At 42.1% G+C, this 12,672-nt stretch overlaps 1 long non-coding RNA gene across 2 annotated transcripts in view; it reads right to left on the bottom strand.

Moving 5' to 3' along the window:
- Positions 1-8,303: 8,303 nt before the first annotated feature.
- The window catches only part of LOC144650289 (uncharacterized), a 48,290-nt gene continuing 43,921 nt past the window's right edge, over positions 8,304-12,672 (bottom strand). For both annotated transcript variants that reach the window (XR_013570078.1, XR_013570077.1), the window contains one exon: positions 8,304-8,598. This is a non-coding gene — a long non-coding RNA (uncharacterized LOC144650289). The remainder of the gene's footprint in view (positions 8,599-12,672) is intronic.

Below are 12,672 nucleotides of genomic sequence, written 5' to 3'. Positions count from 1 at the left end.
TTACATTCTCTTTGAGATAACGTCAGTTGAAGTTTAGCCTTGTTGACGCAACAGGCTAACCCTTTAACCACTGATATCTCCAAGGGGATTTAACCGTTTGACTTGAAATTTGGCAGACAGATACCCCATCACAAGTGCTACATTTTGCATACCATCTTGATCTCCAGTGATTGGTTGGCACGTGTCAACATGATTGACAGCTGTCAAAAACATGAAAATTTTAAAAATACGCTGACTCGGCAAAAAATCGTAAATTGTCAGATTGATAATGAATAGAGCTCGCAATTGTACGCTATTCTGCCAAGTTTGATGACAATTCGTCAAATTGTGAAAAAGTTAGGGTAGTCTAAAAAATGTTAATGTTGATGATGATGTCTTGTTTTAGCCGACTGCAAATGTGACTTCTGAGACCTCTCGACCCACTTCGCTCTGTTATCTCAACGAAAATGAGTTTCCAAAAGAAATTTTCTTACCTCGCCGGAGTGCTTCAATTGGCTCAGGATGGCGATAAAGACGCCCAAGGTTACTTAAAGGTGGAGGTTGGCGACGTGGATAAACGGTCAGTGCCTACTCCTTCTATTGCCAAGAAAGATTTAGAGAAGGACAACATGCAGAAAAAGATAAACCTTGTTACCTACCGGGTTGAAGCAGCCAAACGTCTGAATATGGAGAACATACTGAGTGTCTACCGAAAGGAGCAAGGCCTCTTGATCGAGCTCTTTCAGGTCCTACACGGTGAAATGCCGACAGTGGTATCCAGGATGAAAACCACAACCATCATCAACATGATGCGCCTGCTTGGTCAAAAGAATGTGAGTGATGGCAATACTCTGGTGCTAATGGAGGAAGCCTGCAAACGTGCCCTCCAAGAAATCCATGACGATGAAGAGAGTGGTTTGAATTATGAGCCAACGGAAGACTCCAACGAAGAGGAGAGTTCAGAAGACGAGGAAGAAGGATTATCAACAGCGACAGCTGCTAAAACCCCTGCTTCAGCAGTGAAACGGCCCTCTTCGTCAGCCGAGTCTGCTCCTGCCAAGCGGCAAAAAACAGGAAAGTCACAGGACTCTTCGAAGCGAACCGAAGTTCCAACCGAAGCAAACCGAAGTTCCGAAGATGACGAAGAAGAAGAATGTTCTTCAGCCAAGTCTGCTCCTGCCCCGCGAAATCCTGCGAAACGATCACACCACAAGCCCAAGAGCTGCCCCATAGAGGGTTGCAAGTTCAACGGCAATGACTTGCGGCGGCACCTCAACGTGCACGTGAAAAAGGGAGACATCGAAGAACAATCGGTGGAAAGGTTGCTTTCAATCGTCAAATCCGGATCTACCCAGCGAGCTAAGCCACGGAGAAGAAAGGGCAAGGAACCCTTAACTGGAAGGTGGAAGAAATGGTGCCCTGTTCCTGGGTGCGATCAATTAATAATTGATGTTGCCCGTCACCTCTGCAACAGTACCTATCATGATTTTCAGAAGGGGTCAAGGGAAGTCCAGCGGCTTGTTAGGATGGCGAGGCGATACACCGGATTGGTGGAGCTTGAGGACACCCTAATCCAACCTCCTCCCCCAATTGTCGAGGAAAGTGACCCACTCGAGCAGCCACAAACTCCAGTTGGCGTTGATAGTGAAAGTGATAGCGATGAGCGAAGTGAGGGCAATACAAGTATTGAGAGCGATGAGGAAGACGAAGAGGCCTCCGCTACTCCCTCACAAGCTGGTGAGGTGTTATCAGAAGGAGACGAAGAAGAAGAACATCACAGCCAACAGGATGAAGAAGACGAGGTAGAGGAAGAGGAAGAGGATGAGGAAGAGGATGAGGGAGAAGAAAATGAGGGAGACGAGGGAGACAGCGACAAAGATTTCAAATCCCAGCCAAGGTTGATAGACTACTTCACGGACCCGAGCCCGAAATCCATCAGGCATAGGTGGCTCGTGAAGTTTTACGAGTTCCTCTCAGGGCCAACAGCAGGGGATAAGAAGAAGAGCATCCGCTTGCAACATGTCACCCAGATGCGCAAACTGCTAGAGGCAATCGATCCTAACGGGGAGGACATCTTGTGTCTTCTCAAAGACAATGGGGATTCTGTCTGGATGCGTTGGGTCAAGCCAAATCTTGAAAATCAAACGTACAAGGCAGGCACCATCATCTCTTATCTCACCTCGTTTGAATAATTCCTCAATTTCGTCACGCACAAACGGTTCAACAAGACAGCTCCACCCTTACATGCGGACGACATTGCCTTCTTTGAGACTGTCAAAGAAGATCTACGGGGGTGGAGATCTACTGTGGACGCCAAGTCACACGCAGAGAAAAACCAAAGGTTCGTTGACGAAAGTGAGGGACTTCTCACCCTCCAAGAGTTAGATCAAATTAAAGCCAGTAAGACGTACAGCGAGGGAAGGCGCGTCATCATTCAAGCGGGCAAGGGCGCTGAACCATCCCTAAAAGATTTCCTGCTGGCCCGGGACTTCTTGCTGACGCGTTTCTCTCTGGACACTGGCACTCGCCCTGGGCCTCTTAACAATGCCACTATCCAGGAGTATGAGAAGGGGAAGGTGAAGGATGACTGCAAGGTCATGCTGGTGGCCAGGCACAAGCGTGCCAAGGATGGACCGGCCATCTGTCCCATGCTGCCGGAACTTTATAAGTTCATGGAGATTTACGTTCGCCGTCTCCGTCCCTACTTCGCCAAAAAAGATGAAAACGCCCTGTTCATCACCAACGAGGGCGAGGGTTTTTTAGAAGGGACAATTGGCCGCAGACTCACCCAATTCATCGCCAAGTGTGGAGTGGAACTGGGACGGCGCATGGCTTTCGTCGACATGCGAAAACTAATAACAACGGAGATGCTGCAGAGAGCTACGCCAGAAGAGCAAGCGATCCTCCGCCGCGTGCTGGCACACAGCGAAAAAACATCTCGAGACTGGTACACGCGGCCGGATCTCACTGACCTCGGCGTCAATGCTGCCTTTATCACGCAGCGCCTGCTTAATGCGGACGACAAGGCTGAGCACCTCTCTGCTTCATCTAAGATGAAAGACCAGACATCACCATCACCAGCAAGCTCAATCAAGGAAGCGGCTGGTCCATCTCCATCAGATCAATTGCCGACAACGCCAACTAGACCTTCACCTTCTAAACAAAACTCAATCAAGGACGCGGCTGGAACATCTTCATCTGTTCAACCGCCGGCGACACCACGTAGACCTTCACCTCCCCCCTCTGAAACCTCTGAACCAGGATGTGCCTCGCCTGCTGCCTCCACTCGCTCACATGTCTCAACACATGGAACTTCTTCTAAAGCATCTACATTGGTGAGTGGGCGCGTCCCTCCCAGCCCAGCGTCAAAAGTTCTATCTGACTATCAGAAGAAGCAAATCGAGTACGCATTCAGAGCAGAACTTGCTGGAAATACGCCGTTGACAATTGAAGCCGCCCAACGGAAGATGGCGCTCAATACAGTGCTCGGGCCACTATCAAATAAAAGCTCCAGAGTGAAGCAGGTGGTGAACCATGTGAACTACACCATTAAAAAACACACTAGCACGGCAACACTTCCTGCAGCTGAACCTCCATCTGATAAAATAACCAACTGGCTAGATGTTTACGACGATCCGTCCTCGAGGACTAGCCGCAGATCGGAGTGGGATGAACAAGACACGATTACACTGGATCGTGCATTCAAAAGTTATAACAAACTTCCGTCAACGGCAACCATCCGCACCACCCTCAGGGCAGACACTAATCTTTTAATCATCTTTAAGCGGGAGGGATGGACGCGCGTTTATAACAAGCTGAAGAATTTGTTCAAGAAAAAGTCTAAAAACTAAAAAGAAAATTAAAAAAAAGACTCTGGCTCGTCACTTGGTTCTGCTCTTCTAGAAGACTAAGATATTTGTCAGGGATAAAACGTGAGCTGAGGTAGCCAACCCTCGGGGAGCGCCCCACAGATATTCTTAGTCTTGTCTTTAGTGAAGTAGTCCAGTCAATATAAGCCATTTAGTTGTCTAACCCAAAACAAATTGCAACAAAAATAAAACATGCCTTATTCGACTTTGCATATATTGAGGAATAACATACTAAAAGTCACCGTAAATCGGAGTATTGGAACCTGTCTTTTTTTGCGATATTTGAACTACAACGAAAGATGAGAAATTTAATTTATGCATAACTAATGCGATTTTTACAAGTAACATTGAAGAGTCCTTATCGACAGAAATAATCTAGCTAGCAAAACTAAACAACGACAAGCCAACAAATCAGTTTACAACAAATGTAACTGTTATTACTTATCCTATTTATTGCGTGAAATGACATTACTATTCTGCCCTTTTCGGTACCTTAGAGAACGTACTACCAGCGGCCGGATTCTGGCATAGATGCAAGTATAGTAACAACGTTCGCTAATCGGATATTTCATTAAAAAAGCTGAGTTGTCTTCAAAAATTAAAGATACTGAAAACTGATAAAGAATAATTATACCTTTTTGATGAAAGAATAAACGCTGTTCAAAAAAGTTACCGTCTGATAACTAGAATTGCGGCAAACAATTATGGCGGGAGTCTTGGATGAAACCCTTAACATAATCTGTCAGAAAACGTAATGCGTGAATTTGCTCCCCCAAAACCCTTTCTGCTTATTGGAAGGTGCCTATAATTCCAAAATTGATTGATCTTTGAAAAAGTCCCCCGAGTGACTGAGCCGTCACAGACGCCGGGGACACAACCCCGGCGTAACTATGGGCACGCCTTCATCTCTGCACTTAATTCTTTTACAAAAGGATGAACAAATTCTTTCAGGAGTAGCAGAATGATTTTGGACAAAAGAAAAAGGGTTAAAACATTTGGAAAAAGTTTGGTAACAACCTGCAAATGACTTGATAAACATGAATTCAAAATTTGATTTCAAACAACAACAACAACAACAACAACTTTATTCACCCTAAATATTTACAAAAGGAAAAGACATATATATGGTATTAATAAATAATTAAGGGTCTGGTGGCCTGAAATAACTGTAGAGTTTAAAAGGGCAGGCAGCCAGTGACAAGTATGGTATCACTCTATCCACTCAATATTAGCATTTGTATACAGCCACGTCAAATGCTATACATGCAGTTTTGTACGCCAATCGTCACATTTGTTTTACCACTGTCAGTGGTGGAAAGCATTAACTCATCAACAGAAACGCCTTTTTCTCGCTGTTTTAAAATCCTTTTAAAAAAAATAAAAAAATAAAACAAATATTTTAACAGGATTAACCTATTAGTACTTTGGAGTACTGTTATTTTAGGGGTCCTGTAAGATATTAAAATTTAAAAAGATGACTTTCAAAGTTTAAAAAAAGTTTAGAAATGTTAAAAAGACAACGGTTAAAAACAAATAAAAACTTATGAATAAAAATTACAAATAAAAATGTTCTATAACTTTTCGTTTAAAAAGAAGTCTAGAGTTCAATTTTTTCATGTCCGACGGTAAACAATTAAAAACTGACGCTCCTAAAAACGAAAAACTCCGACGGCCAAACTCTAGCTTTATTCTCGGCAGGACATAATTATATAAGCCATACCTTACTCATGCCATGTGCAACTAGGACACTGTATGTATGACGTTATTTCCAGTCGTTACTTTACATATGTTTCAAAAAATATGGCTCTGCCACTGTATTTTTGGATGGTTATCGAAGAAGACCAGCCACCAAATAAGACTCACGATAAAAGGGTCAGATGTGGGATAAGCGATGCATGATGTTAGATTCACTCGGGAAAGAGTGTATGTTATAAAGAAAGATTTCCTTTCCAAAATGTGAAACAAGATAAGGTTCGTCGCGCTACTACCTCTGCATTTAAATCTGTGACGCCATCATTACTTCACACATAAAAACATTTCTGTTACTATATTGATAATGAATCAATCAGTTGTTATATCAATTTTGGTTTAGCTGTCTTTATTATTCGTGGAATTACAGACGCTAGAACTTTGTTTTATTTGGTTCCGCCATATTACATACCAGCCAATTTGGGAATTTCGCCAATGGTTTGAAAGTCATAAAAAATACAAGGTTCCAATCAGGGGGGGGAAGAAACGAGGTCTGGGACCGAGTAGCGATGCTCTCACAACTTGCAAAGCGATCAATTCACGATGTAGTCAGCGGTTTTTGGACGATGATGCAACAGGCAATCTTTTCCCGCGAAATGGAAGCTGCTATGTCGTGGAATCACTTATTATAAAGGGGTTCAATTCTCTTAACTAAAAATCTAAAAGCAGCGTGTTTAAATCCGAAAATTTCGTCATCGTCGTGTAGTTTTAAGAACGCAGAATTTTGTGATGCCGTGCTACTTTTCAGTGCTGAAATGCAAATGTTTGACATGTTTGTACCACGATTTTCAACTGGCCCACATGGGGATTGTAAATGAAGTAAAACAAAGAAAGACCAAGTCAACAAACAACCTCAAACAATAGAGCAAGAACAATAGCTCCGACCAGCGCGGGAATATTCGATCGCCACGTTTTCATTACCATTCCCGTGATGGTTTTATTTCATAACAAACACCACATATTGACACCAAGAACCTTTTCGGAGAAATTTTCGCTGCTTCAAAGTCAAAACTTAGAAAGTCTTTTTTATTACTACATATATAAAAAAAATCGAACTCTCTCACTGGTCCCATGTTTTTGTTTTGGCAAGTTCACAAAGAAAGGAGCTGCTCATGCGCCTTAGAGACATCCGCTGACTACCGCCCCGATGATTGCTTTGCAAGTTGTGAGAGCATCGCTCAGATTTCATATAAGAGAATGTATGGGAAGTTGCTTCCCCCCCCCTGGTTCCAATGCTTAGATTTACGGTGACTTTCAGCAGCGTATTCTACACCAAATTTGAAGTCAAGAACAGCATGTTCTTATTTTTGTTGCAATTTGTTTTGGCGTACAAAACTGTATAGCATTTGACGTGGCTGTATACAAATGCTAATGTAGAGTGGATATAGAGTGATACCAAACTTGTTACTGTGGTTTAAATCAATTTTGAATTAATGTTTAATAATTTGAATAATTAATGTTTAATAATTTGAAGTCATTTGCAGGTTGTTACCAAACTTTTTCCAAATGTTTTAACCCTTTTTCTTTTGTCCAAAATCATTCTGCTACTCCTGAAAGAATTTGTTCATCCTTTTGTAAAATAATTAAGTGCAGAGATGGAGGCGTGCCCATAGTTACGCCGGGGTTGTGTCCCCGGCGTCTGTGACGGCTCAGTCACTGGGGGGACTTTTGCAAAGATATCAGTGTTGATTCTTGGAATTATAGGCACCTTCCAATAAGCAGAAAGGGTTTGAGGGGAGCAAATTCACGCATTACGTTTTCTGACAGATTATGTTAAGGGTTTCATCCAAGACTCCCGCCATAACTTGTTTGCCGCAATTCTAGTTATCATACGGTAACTTTTTTGAACAGCGTTTATTCTTTCGTCAAAAAGGTATAATTATACTTTATCAGTTTTCAGTATCTTTAATTTTTGAAGACAACTCAGCTTTTTTAATGAAATATCCGATTAGCGAACGTTGTTACTATACTTGCATCTATGCCAGAATCCGGCCGCTGGTAGTACGTTCTCTAAGGTACCGAAAAGGGCAGAATAGTAATGTCATTTCACGCAATAAATAGGATAAGTAATAACAGCTACATTTGTTGTAAACTGATTTGTTGGCTTGTCGTTGTTTAGTTTTGCTAGCTTGATTATTTCTATCGATAAGGACCCTTCAATGTTACTTGTAAAAATCACATTAGTTATGCATAAATTAAATTTCTCATCTTTCATTGTAGTTCAAATATCGCAAAAAAAGACAGGTTCCAATACTCCGATTCACGGTGACTTTTAGTATGTTATTCCTCAATATATGCAAAGTCGAATAAGGCATGTTTTATTTTTGTTGCAATTTGTTTTGGGTGTAATACTAAGTTGACTGGACTAAAGAATCAGACCTAAGCCAGTAAAAAAAAAAAAAAAAAAATCTTGTCTCATTGTTTGTATATGTAATGTATTTGTCCCCTGATCCGAGGGCGGTTTCTGAATGCCTATTAAGGCCTGGTGAATCACTCGATGACAGTGAAGGGCGTTGTGTTGTAATGTATATGTTTGTCCCCCTGATCCGAGGGCGGTTCCTGAATGCCTATTAAGGCCAGGTGAATCGCTTGATGACCGTGAAGGGCGTTGTGTTGTAATGTGTTTGTTAACTCCGCCATTGCCGGTCCCAAGCCCGGATGAGAAAGGAGGAGGGGCAAACTATCAATCCTTTATACCTCTTGTTTTACAACATGTTTATTAAAAAATCATTACAAAGGTGTTAAATGTATTTTATTGGTCTTATATATGTCTCAAACATCATGAACCATCACTTTTTAGTACTTAAACACCATACTTAAAGTGTCAAGAAAATTGAAATTTTCACCAAATTTCTAAGGTCAACCCCTTGAAAAAAAAATCCAATATGGCCGCCAAACATTTGGCAGGAAGATGGCCAATGAAGTGCTCTACATTTCCATTATGACTACATCTTTTAGTGATTGACTGACACCTGTCAATTTGCTTCCGAGCTGTCAAAACCTGTAAACAACAAAAAAAGATAAAAAAATGCTGACTAAGAATAAAATCGTACATTCTAAAATAAACAGGTTGTAAAGGACTGATCAATAAGCCCTTCATGTACGTTTGGAGAGATTCGCCCACAAACTGGCAAATCTAAAGCAAAAAAACACGTATGCAAATTAGCAGAGGGGGCTAAGTAGCCAAAGAGGGGGCGAGGTGGACACAAAGGGGGCGAGGTGGACACAAAGGGGGCGAGGTGGACACGGAGGGGGGCGAGGTAGCACACAAAAGGGGGCGAGGTAGCCACGAGGGGGGCGAGGTAGCCACGAGGGGGGCGAGGTAGCCACGAGGGGGCGAGGTAGCCAAGAGAGGGGGGCGAGGTAGCCCAGGAACATAACCCTAACCCTAACCCTAACCCTAACCCTAAACCCTAACCCTAACCAAGAACATACTGTTGCGCCCTCCTTACACACCCCTCGAAAAGTTACCCTAACGCTAATAACACATAGGGGATATAAACGTTTGACTTCTCCTTTGAATACAGCATAGTACATTAAATGAGCTATATCATATTAAAAAAGCAACTTGTTCTACGTTAAATTGCATGAATTGTCACACTTACAGTTTTGCGCAATGTACGCAGGGCGCAAATTTCAGTATCTCAGGCTCCCTGAGGATTCTGGGAAATCCAGATAGCGCTTTCTTGGGCTTTTTCAGACTCACCAAGGGTCATAGTACACTCATGGAGTCGCCCTCACTTTTTGGAAAAAAAGTTACATCTTGGCGAAAAATATGGCCTAAGTGGTAATGTCACTAAACTGTATCTTGATCTTTGAGATCAACTTGAAGTCAATTTTTTTACTCTTGTTGATCTTAAACGTGTCCGTTTGAGGGTAACTTCAGGATATTCTATATACGTCTAGCACGATGTCTTGGACATGTTCTGTGAAAATTTCAGCTCATTTCGTTAAAACAACTTCATGTTAAAAATTCCTGAGTGACTGACGTTCCAAAAAAAGTTATCGGTAAGGAGGGCGCAATTTGAGGGTAGCTGTTTTAAGTTACCATAACAACCACAAAATACAAGGGTACGGCGATTTATTTACCTCTTTGTATAGGTTAAGCTGTGTTCTACATTCCGTTTTATTTTCTTTTGATTTCGATAAAACGTGAATTTTTGGTGAATTTTTTTTGGTCCAAAAATGTAAGGAGGGTGCAATTTTGGAAATTTTGATTTGTAACTGTAATAACTTTTTATCTAATAGCGCTATTGATTGCAAATTCCACAGAATCATTGCTCTTCAAAAGCTCTTCACGCCCATTACCATTATTCCCTATCTTGACCAAGTTTTTAGAATAAATTGCGAAAAAACCTGTTTTAAACCTGTTTTTTGGAAATAATGCTGCCTCAGCATAAAAATCGTACCCATTGACAGTACTCTTCGACCCATTCTTAGTACTCCTACAAAGTTTGGCGATTTTACGTTGTTTCCTGCCAAATTTACAGCATTTTTAAAATTTGGACGTGTTTGACAGGTGTCAATCAAGATGACAGTAGCTAATATGATAATGGGCATAAAGAACAATGCATCTGTTTCAAAATGTCCAAGTTTGAAGCTGGTAGCTTTAATTCAGAATTTTTTACAATTTTTCAAACATGAGCGGTCAGGGCATTTTCACCAATTTTTCAAATGTCAATCAAACTGACAGGTGTCAGTCAACAATAATTGGTCGATATGATGATAGGAATAAAGAACAACTCTCTGGCTATTACATATCCTGATTTGAAGTTATCGTCTTAAAAAGTAAATTAACTACAATTTTTTCAAAAGTGTGCCTATAAGTCATTTTTTGGACATATACTTCAGTGAAGCTATCATGAAGTCCCTTTTCCTCAAGTCGTCTTGTGGTGAGTACACGCTTTTATTGCTCTGTGATTTGTTCTATTTGGGACCCTTAAAACACTAGGCACAAGCAATCCAACTATCGGAGAAGGTGTATAAGGTGCTCGGGCAACTTCCTAGTGCATTTTTTCCCGATAACAGGCGGTTGCTTGTGCGCAGGCTCTGGTCAAAGTTTAAGGGTGCAATTTGACCATGCATTATGTTGTGGGACCTCGTTATTAGAACTTGAGGACCCTCTTGTCATGTTCTTATGTTATAATATGCTTGATAATGTTGTAAGGAACCGTTTGGTGTTGGTTTTGTTAAAAACGGTTCCTTCCTTCATGAGTTATGATGTCATTTGTGTCGAAATTCCCACGGCTAATATCTCTGCGAGGTTTAAATTGTATCTCGAGCAAATTGTACCTTTTGCTAGCCCTGAGCATAAGGAACAGACAGTGCAAATTTGAAAGAAAACGGTTAAATCCTCGCAGAGTTATTAGCGGTTGAAATTTCGGCCACAAACGCTCCCATGTGTGCATTGCGGCCTTGGTTTTTTACGCGAAAACAAGGCTAAACTTTAACCGCTAATATCTCCAAGGGGATTTAACTGTTTGACTTGAAATTTGGGGACAATAATTTATGAAAGCATTTGTTCCAAACACGTGACTACTGTGGAAAATTGGAATATGGACAATGGAATACGGAACTAGGAATAAACTAGGATAGCTGGGACATTGTGCTTTGTATTACTTCATTATTTGTTGCTTTGCAAAGGCCAAATGCCCAAACTTAACCTTTCTGTTCAAGGTCAACGAGAACAATGTCTCTCTCATCGTACGATACGCTAATACAGTTGTGCAAAGAAGCCTCGAAAGGCAATGAACGAGCCATAGAAGAACTTGATTTAGAAGCAGTCTCGGTCACCGTTCCATCAAGTGTAAAGTTCGACGTTGAGAGCCTGAGGAGTGAATATGATGCTTTGGTGCAGAAAACAGCAGCGGCTGACATGCTAGATATGTGCGTACTGCAAGAACAGTGCAAAATAGCGATGAAGTACATTCTTGGTATTGCGAGCCCGAAATTTTATGAACAGTCCAGCCATTGTTGCCGTATGCTTGCTGGAGGGCACAGGGTGGGCCCCCCAGGGGTCGGGGGGAAGACGGGAAGGAAGTTGGGAAGTGACCCTAAGGGAGGACAACGAAGAAGAAAGTGTTGGAGAACAAGCCACGTGCGCTGGGAGTGACGGTGCCCCTGTGTGCTGTCCACCAGCCCAGGGGAGGGACAACGAAGAAGAAGTGTGGGAACAAGCTTCACGTGCAGCTGGGAGAGATGGTGCCACCGTGAAAAAAAGTGCTGACAACAACCAAGAAAACCCAGAGTCTACACCTCTTAAACCTTATTCAGAAAAGGACAGCCATAACAAGTTGCGTCAATGTCCCCTGTGTCCATTCTATGGGACTCATTTGTCACGCCATATTGCTTTACGGCGCGATGACAAGACACCAAGCGAAATATCAATCCTTGTGGCCAAATCAGACAACGCAAGTCGATCGACCTCCAAGCATAAAGGCGCTGCTGCAACTGTCAATCCTAACACTCAAAGCTACCAGTGTGCATATCAAAACTGTACGGCTGTTGTAACAAGAAAAAGCCAGCATCTAAAACGCCATCACAAGCTGACAGATCCCAAAGAAATCAAACAAGCCTCTGCAATGTTCAGAAAACTATCAGGAATCGCCACCACCAGGAAGCGTGCTCCAAAACAGTCAGTGTCTTCTGGGCAAAAGCAAAAGAAGGCCAAAGCAGCCAAGCCTAAACCAAAACCAACCAGCAAAAGTCATATCAAAGCCGAGAAAGTAGCAGAACAAAAAAAAAGAAGAAAAAGAAGAAAAAGAAGAAGAAGTCTATAGTAGTGATGAAACTGAAGAAAGATTCAAGTCACAAGATGGTGATGAATCAGAAGAGAACGAGCGTGTGGATCCTGGTTATCTACATATTGAGGCTGACCTTGACGAAATGTCGTATTTTGCCGAGAGCGACGATGAGTGCGAAAAACCAAGGGAACCAGAGAATCAGAAGTGGAACGAGTTCTATCTGGATGAAAATCGAATAAAAAGTACACGCGAGCATTTCATGTCCACCTTCTCAACTACCTTCTACATGATCTCGCCGAGCAAGAAAGTCAGAGATTGCTGCCCCTCCCTGT

The sequence above is a fragment of the Oculina patagonica genome, chromosome 4 (assembly GCF_052425735.1).
Source record: "Oculina patagonica isolate OP01 chromosome 4, crgOcupat, whole genome shotgun sequence".
Classification (NCBI taxonomy): Eukaryota; Metazoa; Cnidaria; class Anthozoa; order Scleractinia; family Oculinidae; genus Oculina; species Oculina patagonica.
The sequence above is the reverse complement of the archived record's forward strand: the minus strand, read 5'-3'. Positions and strand labels throughout refer to the sequence as shown.